This window comes from Acipenser ruthenus, chromosome 35 (assembly GCF_902713425.1).
Source record: "Acipenser ruthenus chromosome 35, fAciRut3.2 maternal haplotype, whole genome shotgun sequence".
In the NCBI taxonomy this organism is placed as follows: domain Eukaryota; kingdom Metazoa; phylum Chordata; class Actinopteri; order Acipenseriformes; family Acipenseridae; genus Acipenser; species Acipenser ruthenus.
This window is the reverse complement of record NC_081223.1, coordinates 5,132,973-5,150,511: the sequence shown is the minus strand read 5'-3', so window position 1 is coordinate 5,150,511 and position 17,539 is coordinate 5,132,973. Positions and strand designations below refer to the sequence as shown.

Here is a 17,539-nt window from a genome sequence, read left to right as displayed (position 1 = left end):
GCCACTATGCCAGAAGTTTGGACTCAGGGCTAGGTAACAATAGAAGCACCTTATCCCCCGGCTGAAACATGCACAACCGGGCCCCTCTGTTATATTGGGTCTCCTGTCTGTGCGGAGCCTGCTGCAAATTGTCATGCGCCCATTTTCCCACAGTCTCAAGACATTTGCGCAGGTCCAACACATACCGGACAGTATTGGTTGAATTGTCCTGCTGCTCCTCCCACATCTATCTGACCAGATCGAGCACACCCCGGGGTCTCCGCCCATACAGCAGCTCGAATGGTGAAAACCCAGTAGAAGCCTGAGGTACCTCTCTGATCGCAAAGAGAAGGGGCGGAATCAGTTGGTCGCAGTAGCGCATGTCACTGTTTATAAATCTGCGCAACATATTTTTGAGGGTCCTTTCTAGCGGTCCCACTATATCTACTCCAATACGCTCAAACAGAGCTTCCACTAGGGGCAATGGCACCAGTGGAGCTCGTGGGACGGCTCTAGGGCTAGCTTTCTGACATTCCACACAGTGTTCGCAAAACCACCTGACGTCACCATCCAACCCCAGCCAATAGAACCATGTCATGAGCCTCGCTTTAGTCTTGTCCCTTCGCAAATGACCAGACAGGGGAATAGCATGAGCCAGCTGCAACAAGTCCTCCTTAAAGGGCTGAGGAATGAGCAACTGGTGACACACTTCCCCCGTCTGGGGTAATTTTCCAACATGGTACAAAATGTCTCGATCAATTTCAAAGTGAGGGTACGTGGCGGCATGTCTGGGCTCGACCACCCGACCATTAACCACAGCTGCCTGGTCAAAGAGTCAGCTCAGCATGTCGTCACGCCCTTGCTCGAGTCAGAAGTCATGGGAATGAGCTAAAAAATCAGCTCCCATGGCTTCCAACTCGGGATCAGGTCGGTCCTGAGTGGAGGCAGCCGAGCCTGACCCCTGCGCTGACTCCTCGGCCTCCCCCTAGTCTCTTCACCAATCGCCCCCACCTGAAACCTCTCGGATTCCCTACATTGTCAGCCCTCATTCTTAGCGACCCGATGTTCCCATTTAGTTTTGCGGGGTCTAAATCTATGGCACTAGTAATCCGGGTCACGAAAGGGAAAGATCTTGCCAATTACTTCCTCTTTCTTAGCCAATAAGGAGGACGGGGCTGTCACAGCAGCAAACCAATCTTTAAACTGCTCGCAGTCCCATCCCAGAACTACCAGTACCGGCAATCAAGGACACAAACCCAATTGCACTCGCGTCACCTGCTGGCCAATTTTCAGATTGACATACATTTTGAGATAAGTGCGCACATCCCCATGAATACATTTTATATGCACCTGTCCCGTTATTTGCTTATGCCCTGGTGAGATTAAGCTCTCTTGTATCAGGGACTGACTACACTCTGAATCTAAGAGAGCCTGGGTTTGTGTATCATCCTGTGACAGGGTGGCTGAGTGGTGACGTCACGGCAGAAGCAGGCACGAAAACAAACTGACACCAGGGACGTACTGCAGGTAAAGGCGCTCGCGCCGTTTTTATTAAACAAAATAACAAAAATAAATAAAAGGTTTTAACAAAAACACTGCTCACAGAGCAAAAGAAAATATTTAAACAAAAAACAATTCTCGAACACAAAATAAATGCAACACAGGTCAGGCTGGGCAGATTGCCTTCACTGTTCCTATGTTTAATTTCTTTATCTCGTTTCTCCATCACTCCTCTCGCTCACTCTCTCCTTCTGACACACACCCCGAGTGCCGAGAGCTGCAGGCTTTTATTAAGGTGAACCATCTCCCAATTAGCAATAAACATTAATCCCGTAATTAATTCGGGAGATGGTTCACCTTCTGCACGAGACTACCCATCCACGCTAAACAAAATATAAAACAAAACACGGCAAATAAATAAAATAACACGGCGGTTCGCCGTTGTATAATAAATAACAAAACAACAATAACAATAATAATAATAATAATAATAATAATAATAATAATAATAATAATAATAATAATAATACAAAACAAATACAAAATAACACAGCACAGCACAGGGGCAGAGGGAAGAACCCCGTTCTAAAAATAAACAAATACACTTGTAATCAGCAAGGCTGACTAGCGCCCTGCTACATATCCAATGACACAGTGTGGCAATGTGCCCCGCCCCTGTGTGCAATTGTGTGTTATGTGTTGTATGTTGCGTGTGTAAATGTTGGTGTATAGTCATTGGTACAAGGGATATAAACGGGTCTGTGTTTCACGTGTATTTAAAAAGTGTATATTTGTATTTAGGCACGGGATTGCACATCACGCACGTGCATTTAAAATGTAATATGTGAGCACGGGGTTGCACAGAATTAATTCACGTGCTGGGATTCAAGTGAATAATTAATTAGTAATTGAATCCCAGCACAACAGTATATATAGAGACACGTAGCACTCAGTCGGGGTTGGGTGTTCGGAAGAGGAGAACGGGTGAGAGAGAGAGGAGAGTTAAAATAAGTAAAATCGTAAACGTAAAGTGTTTTGTTTGTACTCACCGTGTTTGTTTGTCTCTCCGTGCACCGTTTGTTTAGTGTTAGTCCGTTTTGTCTACCTGTTTATTTTGGCTACCAGTGCCGTGTCCTGTGTTTTTGTGCTGTTTACAACCCTTTTATTTGTTAATAAACGCTGAGTGCAGCCATTGCACTCAGCTCATCACCATCACCGTCTGTCTGTGTTTGAATTCCTTCCTGCTTCCGGTCTGACGCCACCCACTCTGGCCGTCTTTGTGACAGCATCCAAATGGCTGAATAATGTGTGTTGGTTTCCGAATGGAGGCGTGGGTTCAAATCTCAATTCTGACAGTTGACTTTTACTTATTTTTAAAATGAATAAATGTGTTCATTTTATATAAAAGATTTTCAAGGAAATCAACAACTGATACCAAACTCTTGTCAGCACTCAATACCATTTTAATTTCTGCCTCGTCAAACAAGCTCGAGCCACAGCACACAGTGCTGCTGCATTGGGACAGAAGTGGATTTTAAAGCGACTGAATCAACGAGCTGAGACTACTTTTTAAAGAAATTGAAAACACCTCTAGTCGAAATATTTGCTATTTAGTTAATCCATTTATTTTTTGAATTTGCAAATGGCAGACTACATTGCCAAAAATCTGACAATCTGAATTGCTCATATCAAGCTGCGATGTAGCCTATGAGAATCACTGGCATAATTCGAGGGGAATTAGCTCAAATGGTAGAGCGCTCGCTTCGCATGCGAGAAGTAGCGGGATCGATGCCCGCATTCTCCAAATAGTTTTAATATATCTGCGTATTTAGTCCCAACGCATTATGGAGATACATACAGTGTGACGCTTCTTTGTAACAGAGTCGCCCGCCCTACATGTGTATTTTAAAGCAGTCTGCTAATTTGTAATATTCCCGCAGACTGAAAAACTGCAGTGCGCCCTCCATCGTATGCCTTCCGAGAAGCACAAAGGGAGATTTTTTATATTTTTTAGCAATTGAAGAGTTTGTGTTAATTGAGAATAAATATAAATGGCTTGAAGTTTGCTTTAATTTGTAACGTGTTTGTAATGAATGTTTTACTCATTGTACTGTATACTAGCTACTGTTGCATGTCCAGGAGCTTGTTAGACAGCTTCCCATATGGTCTAGCGGTTAGGATTCCTGGTTTTCACCCAGGTGGCCCGGGTTTGACTCCCGGTATGGGAACGTCATTGTTATTGTCATTTTGTTAGAGAACTGTGGTCATGTGTAATGTGTTTTCATTATGGTGATAAACCTACAGTTACTTGAAATTATATATATATATATATATATATATATATATATATATATATATATATATATATATATATACACACAGAATGATGCAATGCATTTGACTCTAATCACATCACCTCACATTTAACTGGTTGCCTACGAGGGCTTGAGAGGGGTGACGTAAAAGTGAGAGAGAAAGAGCAAATTTTAAACACATAACGTACAACAATCTGACACTCGCTCCCGACGGGTCAGGCAGCATCCTCTGGCTGCTGATCATTTAGTGGAACAAGAGACAGGAAGGGGACCAACAGGACAAATGGACAGATCCTTCACAACTCAGTGCGGCATCCTCAGGCAGCTAAGCTGTCAGCTGGGCAGCGTGGAGAGCTTAGGAATTGTGTCTCGGGTCCGTTTAGGAGAGACAAAAACAGAGAACCCCCTCCGTTTTGGACAGACGGAAACAGAGAAACGATGGAATGCTGTCAGTAGTGTGCAGTGGCCTGCTGTAGAGAGCAAAGAGCTGCTGAATGCAGTGGAAATTGGTATTTGAGAGTTAAGGCGTTTAAGATGATGTCGGAGATGGGTCTGCCTTTGGGCAGAGATGAAGAATGCGTAGATCTGAGGCCTCTGCAGAACCTGAGAGGATGAGAATGCGTTGCTCGGAGGCTGCTGCAAAACCTATTGATTTGATCAGGAGCAGTCTAAGAGTGTATTGTCTATTGCGGTGTTGGAGGACTCTTGACTGAAATGTTGATAATCGTAGGACATAGTTTCCGTATGTGCCTGGAAGCTCAAATTGAATGAAATGGACTTTCAAAGTATTAAGTGCCTTGATGAAGTTGGGGGCAAATGAGGAAGTGCAAATCCGGGAGCAAGAAGGTTGCAGGAATGGCCTGATGCAAGGAAGCTGGAAAATTAATGTGACAGTGGATTCTTAACATCTCAGAAAGCAGATAAGCATGGCTTCATGACCAGATCCTCGAAGGGAGTGGTTTTGATTTGAAATAATCAAGTTAATATATGAAGCAAAAGAGGTTGAGGCAGGACGGGACTGAGAATCCCTCGGAAAGACAACGAACTGCAGGAATTGATAGAAAGTTTGGAGTGTGCGAGATTCGCAGCGATAGCAAATCAGTTTAAATTATGTAGTTTGTGGTGTTATGCTGCCATCTCGAGGTTGCGATTGGAATTGAAACTATTGGCTTCAGTGAAGCAGGGTAGCATATATTTGGTTATTGCGATTCAAATCCTTGTCTATGGATAAAACGTTTGCTTTAGAACAGTTAGTGATGATATAAGTAAGTTAACGTAGGTCTAGAAGAGGAGCCTGCAGTATTTAGATGTCATAATTCGGCGAGTTGAAGCTCTCATGTTGCAAAAGCGCAGCAGGAGGAGCCAGAAGATTGCAGTAGTGAGGCACAGGCTCGCATTGCCTGTTAAAGCTGCCTGGTCGCCATGGCAACTTACCACTCCCAGTAGTCACTCGATGAGGCGTTGCCGTGGTAACCATGGTCTGTGAGGCACCGGTGTCATGGCAAATTTCGCCCCCCTGCCAAATTTGTCCCCCCCTGAGTCATGTGACATATTAGCGTACGAGTCACGTGACGATTAAGTTTCGCGATGCGAAGAGAGGATAGGGTCAAACATCTCGGCATTTTACTTACTGAATATTACGTTTGCTTTTTTATTGGCATTTATTCGTATTATATATTTTTTTTTATATTTATCAATGTTTTTTCTATCATAAATGGTTGTATTTAATTTGATTGCTTTTGTTTTACTTACTCAAAATTACGTTTGCGTGTTTTTTTACATTTATTCGTATTACTATTAGATTTATTTTTAATATTTAACAATGTTTTTTGTATCAATGGTTGTATTGCATTTGATTGCTCTTCACGTGATTACATAATAGCTTTTACAGTAAATATAAAATACATTAAATATTTTTTAATTACATATATATGCTAATAAATAATAATAATAAAGTAGAACAGCTTAAATGATCACAACTGTAACGCAAACGTTATATTAAAATTGTAACTTTTCAAATAAACAAAATGTTTATAACAAACAATAAGTTAGAAGTATAGTCTGGTAATAATTTCTACACATTTGTGGGTAGTCATGTTGATGTTTAGTCTTGCTATACTTATGGATCACAATCAGGGAGTTGTCATGATTACATACAGTTGCAGACAAAATTATTGACACCCTTAACTAAAGATCATTCAAGACTCTTTTTATTTTTTTTTTGAATTGTTGTCAAATCTGGTTACCATTAAGGTAGCGTATAAGCCTTTTGTGTTTAGATGACTTTGTATAGTTATTTCATACACTGCTATACCAGATATTTCTTTAAATCCTTGGCTGTTAATGGTGGATTTTTGCGAGCTGCTCGAACAATTCTTTATGCTATAGTCGTAATTTTCTTGGGACGTCCACTTCTTTCCATCGTTTCAGTTGAATTAGTCTTCAAATACTTCTTGATTATTGTGGATTTTTGTATTACGATTTTTTTTTATCCACAACACTTTATCGATTCCCCTGCTGCTGTAGTAGTTTCTGTAACAAGTGCTTTTCTCACATCTAGATCCAACTCCTTTGTTTTGACCATGCTGTGCTAAGTGGACAAACTATTTTGCTTCAGTTTCTGTGCATGTTTTACAGCTAATGTTTTTTTTTTTTGTTTTTTTTAATAATATTGCTAAATTGATAAGTAGCGGTTTCTAATTGATTAATAGTGACTAACTCAATTAAGACTAACCTTAACTTACAGACTTTAATTGAAAATGTGCCAATAAGTTTGTGATCAACAAATATTGTTATTTACTCCAATAAGGCAGTATGATTAATATATGTTATACAGTAGCTTCAGTGTATATTGTGAGAAATATTTAGGGAATGTTAAAAATTAAAGGAATTAACAGGTCAAAAGGTTTAATATTTAGCATTATTCATGCATGGTCTTGCAATAAATCTGCAAACAAATTTCTCTTAGTTTAACCATATAACTTGTCATAAAAAAAATGAAGTAATACACCCTCATTGTATGTATTGCCACTTCCTACAGTGTTTGTCAGATCATTGGCATCATCCTAGAATGGAGCCTGTCATTTCTCAAAGCAGGTCTGCAGATTGGTTGTTGTTCCTTTGTTATCAGTAATACTGTATATGCATTTGTTAAATATGTATGAAGCCAAATTATATCATATGCTATAAAATAAGAATGTTTCTTCCATAACTTCGAACACTCAAAAGTACAAATTTGGAACTAGAAGCAATGTGATTGTTAACCACTACATATTTCCCTGACTTTAGTGTCTATAATTCAGGCTCTTAACTAATGAAGCATAGAGGATGTCAGATTTGTGTAAATGCTAGAGTAGAAGTCAATCTAGATCCAAGTTGTCCACTGAGAGCACTGCATGGCGAGCAGAAATCTGAACTCAATCATTTAGTGAGTTGTGTATCAGTTGTAGTAGTCAGAACCAGAAAGACATTCACAAAAAAGGCACAAGATGTTGAAAAATGTAACAAACTTTATTTTCTGTATTCTTCACAATAAAACATGATCAGTACATGATCAGATTGCATATTTCCATTGTAAAGTGCTATCCAGGACTTAATGCGTAAGCAGTGGTGAAAAAAAAAAAAAAAAAAAAAGCTATACTGCAGGTCAGCTTTGGTAAAAAGCCCACTCACCACGTCAAGGTCTTGACCTATGGAGTGGGGTGTTAGGAGCAGGTTTAACAGAACTTTAAAATGCCTTCTCACATAACCCACAAAAAAAGAAGGACTTTAGAGGCTGCCTGTCTAAAAATGACATTTCATACTCTTAACTTGTATAGTATGTAATTGTCTAATATCATTTAATAGGAATGGAAATCGAATTTGAAATTTAAGCATTACATGTACTGTCTGAAACATGTACATGTAAAATGTGAAGTTGTTTATTACTTCAGAATTACATTTACTGTACTTTTATATCATGTTACACCCACCTTATTTGGCACAATTTCACTTCAATACAGTGAATCAACCCCTCCCCCAGCTGGTTCACAATAACTACATTAAACAAGGTGGGTGTTAGAACTGACATCCAGTTTACTTTGGATATCTCTGCCCTGGAAATACTCAAGTCAGGCAATAATTCAGTAGCTCAGAAACTAAGACTACCATACCAATTAAAAATGAAAGTGCAAAAGCATCTGCAATATTTCTCCAAATAAAAACGTCTCAATACAGAATCAAGGTCTCCTGAAAAAAAAAAGTCTTCAAAATAAGTAGTTGTGTGCTCATGAAAAATAAACACTGAAGACAATTAGCCTTATTAACAATGCCCTACTGTACATATGTAAATAGCTATAAATTATGGTAAAGTTGTTTGACAGGCATTACCAAATTTTAGTGTTAGTATAATATACTAAGCTGGAATGCTTAGTATAAAATGTTCAAAAAAACATATAGTAAAAAACAAAATAATAAATCTGTTTCACCTTTACTTACATGCTTACCCATGTGTGTAACTCTGCAAATGGAGCACATATACTCCTCCATACTTATGAGGTCATCTGGCTGTAGATCTTCACACTGGCCATGGAACCATTTGCCACACCTCCCGCATTCCACCATCAGCTCCAGTCCAATACTGTATGGTCTCCTGCATGTGCAGTAGACCTCCACATCACAGAAATGTACCTCTGGGAGGGGAGTTCTCTCACAGCTTGGGAAAGGAGTAAGAGATCCTGCTACAAAACAAAAAAAAGATGATCACGCATTTGCTTTTGATCATAACATAACTTACCTGGATCTTCACCCATGCAGAGTGTGAGGCTGTTTGCAATGGTAAACAGTCCACAGTCACTACATCCCTGCTGCTGCTGTACATGTGGCCACACGATCCAAACTGACTTTCCACTGTACTGCAGCAGTGATACGACCTGGGAACGGAAATCATGGTTATTATTAATTCCCAAAGAGTCAAACACATTTAAATGGGGCACCCTTTTTTTTTGGTCAGTCATTGTTGTCAATGGGTGTTGCATCTTTTTGTACTAGAAATTGTCCTGATGCACCTATCTGTACAAAACATAGCAGATTTCCACCCCCTGTGGATGACACATTAATCACATTACAGATGTATGTCATGTGACAATGTGACACTTGCTCTAATTAGTCTGTAAACTGCAACCTGTTGTCAAATGATGTTTTGTGAGCACATGCTTACAATCTGTTTAACTGGCTATCAAGAAAGTTTGTTACCAGATTAAGCTCTTAGTTTTCTACATATTACAGACTGTGTTTAAATTATGTATGTTCTTCCATTCTTTGTCTGACCTCACTATAAAAGTTTAATTATGTAATACTCACCGATCATGTACCATGGCTTCAGTTCTGGGGCAACAGTCTTCACCCTCTCAAATCTCTGGCATGCTTCACAATTCAGGATCTTAAGGGAAACAGTAATGATGAAACAAGTAATACTTAAATCATGAATGGAAAAGCGACAAAAAGCAAAAAAATTAGGTTTTTAAGAAATAAAAAAGTACCCATTGCTCCACGTCCTTTATAATCCCTTTCCAGTAAAATCGTTGAATGATTTTCCCCATCATTCTCTTGATCCCAAAGTGTCCTGCGTGAACTTCATTGAGAATGGCAGTCTTCTCCTCTTCATTGGTCACAACCCTACAGAGACACTCTCCATTCTATATATATATATATATATATATATATATATATATATATATATATATATATATATATATATATATATATATATATATATATATGTATTCTTTAATACAAATTCTGTTTTCTGGTACTCACATTTCTGCTACTAGTTATATATATAGAGATATTTTAATCTTTTAAACCTTTTCTTTCATATTATATATATATATATATATATATATATATATATATATATATATATATATATATATATATATGCAAGATTGGCTGGCAAGACCTATGGTCAATGGAACAGAGCAGGATCAGTTTCCTCATCAGGTCAACATATGATGTTCTCCCATCACCACAGAACCTAAACCTCTGGGTAGGAGAGGATCCCTCATGTCCTTTGTGTTCAACACCTGCAACATTAAGGCACATTTTGACAGGATGTAAGGTGGCTCTTAGCCAAGGACGGTTTACTTGGCGCCATGACCAGGTGCTGCAATGTTTGGCCTTAGCATTGGAAGACAAGCGTAACATGACCAATAAGTTGCCACCTGTTCCATCAAAACATTACACACAAAAGACAACATTCCTCCGCCCAGGAGAGCAACCACCAAGAAAAGGTGTTAAAACCAATCCTCGCCCAGGACAACTGGAAGCTGCTAGAGACTGGAATATGCTGGCAGATGTTGGTCAACGGCTTATTTTTCCACCTGAGATTGCCACCACTAACCTTCGACCAGATATTGTCTTGTGGTCTGGATCAGCACGCCTTGTTCACCTGGTAGAGTTAACAGTGCCATGGGAGGATGCTGTAGATGAGGCGTATGAGAGGAAGAAACTGCGGTATGCTCAACTAGCCACTGAAGCGGAACAGCGAGGATGGAGAGTTCGGGTTTACCCAGTGGAAGTGGGTTGTCGAGGATTTGTGGCACACTCTACAACCCGGTTTCTCAGAGACGTCGGATTCAGTGGCCAAGAGTTGCGTCGCACAGTGAAGAACTTATCTGAAGCAGCAGAGAGGAGCAGCAACTGGCTGTGGTTGAGACGGAAAGATTCTGGCTGGGGACAGGTAAGTAAGCTGGGCTGAGTTGAGTGGGGGACGGAGGGGGGTGATGCTGGGACGCCAGAATCACCGTCGAGCCCTCTTGAGGTGTCGTGGGCTAGTCGACGAAACACTGAGGATGGAAGGTGCCCACTTGAAAACCCCAGAGATGTACCCTACTTAGCTCAATCCAGATGGTTGTCATGCTGATGCGCTGGGGAGGCCGCACTTTGGTTGATCCCCGGAGCCAGCATCGCAGCCGTTGTGTGTGCTGATGCGCCAGGGAGGCAAATAAGCTGATCCCTGGAGCCAGCATTACACTTCAGCCATTAACACCAGACAGAAGGATATCTACATCATCATATGGATGGAAACGTAAATGGATGGAGACGCATATGGATCACATTAGTTTACTGTAAAGCTACGTCTTAGTTGGTGCTTATCTTGGCGAGAGCCGAGTTCAAATCAGCATGAAGTTTTAACATCTACTCTCGTGTAATGGAAATCATGAAGATCTGGATACGTCCAGTGACTGCTGTGAATAGTGCAGCTGGCAACAAGGGAAAGACCTTGTGACAGCCTGGAGAGACAGCTGACAGGAGGAAAGAGACCCCATTGGGGCTGGTAAGGGTTAGCTACCCTTGTCGGCAGTATCCAGCTCTGTGTTTACAGGATGCTGGAGACACCCGCCCAAGGCTTCTAAGAAATTAAAGAGAAAAATACCCCTAGAGTCTGCGAGAGCGGGGGCGGAAGATGACTCAACATTGGACAACACGGTTAACGACTTAGGAACGGAAACGGATATGAGTATGGAGAGTACTTCACAAAAGACTAGTTCAAGATCTGCAGTTAACAAAGACATGGAACTCCAGGTTTGTGTCTGCGGCTGGAGCAAGGCGACAATGGTCAGGGGTTTGAAGATTCATCAAGGGAGAATGAAATGCTTGAGGGAGAAGGGACAAGGGCCTCGCATTGATCAATACTTCTTACGAAGTCAGTCAAGTCAGTCGAATGAAATCCAGCGACAGGAAGCAAACCACAGTTCGCAGGATATCAGCACCCCTGTCATAGATGTGAGGAGGACTTGCATGGACACAGTTAGTGATGAACCTAATGATCCTTGTGAACCCGGTCAGACAAACCAGCATAAGAGAGAAAAGAACCTCAACGGGCACAAGCCTGGAGTTAAATGGCCAAGAGCTTGTGAGAAAACTGCATGGGACACAGTAAACACAGATCTCTGCGTTGCATTGGAAAGATTAAGTGGAACAGTTGAAAAGAAGCTGGATAAATTTGGGGACATCATCTACGCATATGGAAGTGAGAGGTTTGGAGTTGAAAAAAGGAAGGAAAAAGTACAAACTATTCCTGGAAAGTCTAGACGGCAGCAGGAGATTGAACGCTTAGTTAGAGAAAGGAGACAGCTGAGGAACCAATGGAGAAGAGCAGAACAAAGTCAGAAGGAGGGACTCAATCTCTTACAAAGGGTCATAAAAGATAAGCTTGCAACATTGCGCAGAGCTGAGCGCCTACGGAAACGCTACAAAAGAAGGAGCGTGCGAGAGGTAACTTTTATAAAGACCCATTCAAATTTGTAAAGAAGTTATTCACCAGTGAGAAGAATGGCACACTAAAAGCATCTAAGGTTGAGCTGGAGAGATATTTGGAGGAAACACATACAGATTCAAAAAGGCAGGAGCCTATGTCAATTCCGTCAGACATCCCACCTATCAATCCACCAGAATACCAAATGGAGGACTGTGCACCTAAGTGGAAAGAAATAGAGCAAGCTGTGAAAAAAGCAAGGGCTTCATCATCTCCAGGGCCTAATGGAGTTCCGTACAGAGTGTACAAGAGTGCTTCAGGAGTTCTACGAATTCTGTGGAAATTGATGAAAGTGGCATGGGAAAAACAGGTTGTACCAAGAGCATGGCGCCGAGCAGGTGGAGTCTTTATACCTAAAGAAAAAGATTCTACAAGCATCAGTCAGTTTCGTCCCATTTCCCTATTAAACGTAGAAGGCAAGATTTTCTTCAGCATTATTGCTCAGAGATTGTCAGCTTACCTATTAAAGAACTGCTTCATTGACACTTCAATACAAAAAGCAGGCATTCCAGGTTTCCCAGGTTGCTTAGAACACATCAATGTGATCTGGCAACAAATTCAATCAGCTAAAAAGGAGAGGAAGGAGCTCCATGTGACATTCCTGGATTTGGCTAATGCATATGGTTCAGTGCCACATGAACTACTTTGGGCAGCATTTGATTTTTTCAGTGTACCGATGACAATAACAAATTTAGTGAAAGCCTATTTTGGAGATTTGCAATTCAGTTTTTCGACTTCAGAATTCAGCACTACATGGCAATGCCTAGAGGTTGGAATAATGGCAGGATGCACCATTTCTCCACTGGCTTTTACCATGGCAATGGAAGTAATCATTAGGGCATCAAAATGGGTAGTAGGAGGAGAGCGCTTGGCTTCTGGAATGCGACTACCACCAATTCGAGCATACATGGATGACATGACAACCATGACTACAACAGTAGCCTGCACTAATCGATTATTGGGCAAATTAACCAATAACATTGAATGGGCACGAATGCAATTCAAGCCCACTAAATCAAGGAGCATCTCTATAATTAAAGGCAAAGTAGTAGTTAAAACATTCTTCATTAATGGTGAGGCAATACCAACAGTGTCTGAGAAGCCAGTGAAGAGTCTTGGGAGATGGTACGACGGGGATCTAAAGGACACAGTTCGTGTGGGAGAAGTTAGACAACAAGCAGTGGAAGGGTTGAAGAGCATAGACAGCTGCGCTCTACCAGGTAAACTAAAACTCTGGTGCTTTCAGTTTGGTCTACTGCCGAGGTTGCTGTGGCCACTGACTGTGTACGAGGTTTCTTTGACAACAGTAGAGAAGCTGGAAGCTTTAATCAGTTCATACATCAGGAAATGGTTGGGAGTTCCACACTGCCTCAGCAGAGTGGGACTTTATGGTAAAGGAATACTGCAGCTACCAGTCTCTGCTCTAACCGAGGAGTTTAAGTGCGCCAAGGTCAGACTGGAAATGACATTAGTAGAGTCACGCGATAAATGCGTAAGGGAGGCAGCACCTGTGTTGAAAACTGGAAGAAAGTGGGCGGCAAAGAAAGCTGTGGAAGATGCAAAGGCTGCCCTTCGAATTGGTGATATCATGGGGCAAGTTCAGCATGGAAGAGGGGGTCTTGGTTTCAGTTCAACTCCTCCTACATGGCACAAGGCGGCCCCAGCTCAAAGGAGGAAGCTGGTAGTCAACGAGGTGCAAAAGCAGGAGGAGAGGATGAGGTGTATAAAGGCCATTTCCCAGGCCAAACAGGGAGAATGGATGAGATGGGAGAGTGTGGAACAACGCAAGATTGGCTGGCAAGACCTATGGTCAATGGAACAGAGCAGGATCAGTTTCCTCATCAGGTCAACATATGATGTTCTCCCATCACCACAGAACCTAAACCTCTGGGTAGGAGAGGATCCCTCATGTCCTTTGTGTTCAACACCTGCAACATTAAGGCACATTTTGACAGGATGTAAGGTGGCTCTTAGCCAAGGACGGTTTACTTGGCGCCATGACCAGGTGCTGCAATGTTTGGCCTTAGCATTGGAAGACAAGCGTAACATGACCAATAAGTTGCCACCTGTTCCATCAAAACATTACACACAAAAGACAACATTCCTCCGCCCAGGAGAGCAACCACCAAGAAAAGGTGTTAAAACCAATCCTCGCCCAGGACAACTGGAAGCTGCTAGAGACTGGAATATGCTGGCAGATGTTGGTCAACGGCTTATTTTTCCACCTGAGATTGCCACCACTAACCTTCGACCAGATATTGTCTTGTGGTCTGGATCAGCACGCCTTGTTCACCTGGTAGAGTTAACAGTGCCATGGGAGGATGCTGTAGATGAGGCGTATGAGAGGAAGAAACTGCGGTATGCTCAACTAGCCACTGAAGCGGAACAGCGAGGATGGAGAGTTCGGGTTTACCCAGTGGAAGTGGGTTGTCGAGGATTTGTGGCACACTCTACAACCCGGTTTCTCAGAGACGTCGGATTCAGTGGCCAAGAGTTGCGTCGCACAGTGAAGAACTTATCTGAAGCAGCAGAGAGGAGCAGCAACTGGCTGTGGTTGAGACGGAAAGATTCTGGCTGGGGACAGGTAAGTAAGCTGGGCTGAGTTGAGTGGGGGACGGAGGGGGGTGATGCTGGGACGCCAGAATCACCGTCGAGCCCTCTTGAGGTGTCGTGGGCTAGTCGACGAAACACTGAGGATGGAAGGTGCCCACTTGAAAACCCCAGAGATGTACCCTACTTAGCTCAATCCAGACGGTTGTCATGCTGATGCGCTGGGGAGGCCGCACTTTGGTTGATCCCCGGAGCCAGCATCGCAGCCGTTGTGTGTGCTGATGCGCCAGGGAGGCAAATAAGCTGATCCCTGGAGCCAGCATTACACTTCAGCCATTAACACCAGACAGAAGGATATCTACATCATCATATGGATGGAAACGTAAATGGATGGAGACGCATATGGATCACATTAGTTTACTGTAAAGCTACGTCTTAGTTGGTGCTTATCTTGGCGAGAGCCGAGTTCAAATCAGCATGAAGTTTTAACATCTACTCTCGTGTAATGGAAATCATAATAATAACACACACACGTTTATCATTTATTTAAATGTCTATGTACATCTTCAAAAATACAGGACGGCTTCAATAACTTATAATGTATTAATATTAATTTTCGATATTTATTTATTTTTTTTACCTTTCAAAACGAATGTACTGGCTTTCTTTCTGATACCCCTCTCCTCTTCTTTGGTGGCTTTTTCAGGATACTCACCTGTGCTGAGGTAGCGATATACCGCTCTCAAGTGATCCATATCGATTGATAAATGTAGTTTTCTGAGGGGGAAAAAACACAGTATTACAAATTTGTACTGTAAAAAGAAAAATGATTTGCTTACAATTGTATGACGGCGCCAACGAACTCCAACTGTCAGTGTCAAGATCTGTGGAGCAAAAGCAGTGACGCGCATAGCAACAGAACGCTGACATGTCACATGACTCAGGGGGGGACAAATTTGGCAGGGGGGCAAAATTTGCCATGACACCGGTGTGAAAGAGTTGCAGTGCAGCGGTGACGTCGGAACAGTCTTTCTGATGAAAACGCAGAGCAAGCTGAGAATGACGCTGCGCTTTGAACGGCGCTGTAGCTGCGCTGGAGACTGGAGGGAGCAGAAAAGACTAACGATGGAGCTCCTGCTGAAAAATACAAAAGCTGAATGATGAAAAGAATCACCTGAGCAGGTAGGAAAATAGCTGATACTGTCTACCAGCGCTGAGCAGAGAAATGACCTGCAGTGAAAGGAGCGAACAACAAAAAAACAAACACAGACCAAAAACAAACACAGACGAAGGGCGGAAGCAGTGCTGGGTGTATAAATAGAAAAGAAGGAGAGATTGACATGCAAGCTACCTAACGGGATTGCCCATACCGCTCTGGTCACGCCCTTTTTACCTGACCAAACACAGCAGCGCAAGATAATGGCAGAGAGACTGGAACTTGATTGAAATTTGTTTGTCGCTATATAATCAATAAATTGTATAAATAAATGTCCGGAAACATTCAAATCCAGGCACGTTAAAAAATGAAATACAGTGGAATAGAAATAAAGACGGCTTTGACCTCGACGTGATTTGAACACGCAACCTTCTGATCTGGAATCAGACGCGCTACCGTTGTGCCATGAAGTCCTGTCGTACTGCATGCTTGTTATGCAATCCTAGAGTGCACAGCGTGACATGACAGAATGCAATAATGTGTTAATTTACCCAAAAAAAGAAACATAAATAAATGTGTAGGTATTTATTTGTGAATAAACTATCTTGTTTCTATGATGGGACCGGAGACCTTACATCCGCATTGTAATGATCGTCCCACCCCAGAGAGACTTTGTCTTGACCAGGGATTAATATAATTTAAAAACAAACTGCGATGGTTCCACGCGATGGGAATGTGAATAGAGTCAAATACATTTGCATCATTCTGTATATATATATATATATATATATATATATATATATATATATATATATATATATATATATATATATATATATAAATATATTCGAGTAACTGTAGCTTTATTATCATATTGAAGACACATTACACATTACCACAGTTCTGTAACAAAACGACAATAACAAGAACGTTCCCATACCGGGAGTCGAACACGGGCCGCCTGGGTGAAAACCAGGAATCCTAACCACTAGACCATATGGGAAGCTGAGGAACAAAATCATGGATATGCAATAGTAGCTAGTATACAGTACAATGATTGTTAAAAACACAAGAACCGATATTTCATTATAAACACGTTACAAATGAAAGCAAACTTCAAGCCATTTATTTTTATTCTCAATTAACACAAACTCTTTAATTGCTAATAAATAAATAAATAAATAAATAAATAAATAAATAAATAATCTCCCTTTGTGCTTCTCGGAAGACATAAGATGGACGGCGCACTGCAGTTTTTCATATTACATATTAGGAGACTGTGCTTTAAAATACACATGTAGGGCGGGCGTCTCTGTTACAAAGAATTGTCACACTTTGTATTTATCTCCATAATGCGTTGGGACTAAATACGCAGATACGTTAAAACTATTTGGAGAATGCGGGCATCGATCCCGCTACTTCTCGCATGCAAAGCGAGCGCTCTACCATTTGAGCTAATTCCCCTCGAATTATGCCAGTGATTCTCATAGGCTACATCGCAGCTTGATATGAGCAAAAACTGAGTGTAGAGGGAGACTTACCCTCATCTAACAGCTTCTGCAGAAACTGTAATATCACTGCCATAGGGCAGGAGACTGGGTCATGGCCCTCAGCCAGACACCAACTCTGAAACAATTGCCACTTATACGCATATTGCGACCGAGTAGAGGGCGCTCTCGCACTCTGAATGGTGGATATAACCGCCGTCGAAAAGCCCTAAGGCTGACAGGCGCTCCCGCTCAG

The 17,539-nt window shown here is 41.8% G+C and overlaps 2 non-coding genes across 2 annotated transcripts; one reads left to right on the top strand and one right to left on the bottom strand.

The window, feature by feature from the left end:
• The first annotated feature begins 3,635 nt into the window (after positions 1-3,635).
• trnae-uuc (transfer RNA glutamic acid (anticodon UUC)) lies at positions 3,636-3,707 on the top strand. Its single transcript has one exon. It is a non-coding gene; the product is annotated as a tRNA-Glu (tRNA).
• A 13,020-nt stretch (positions 3,708-16,727) lies between these two features.
• Positions 16,728-16,799, bottom strand: trnae-uuc (transfer RNA glutamic acid (anticodon UUC)). The gene has a single exon. It is a non-coding gene; the product is annotated as a tRNA-Glu (tRNA).
• Positions 16,800-17,539: the final 740 nt, after the last annotated feature.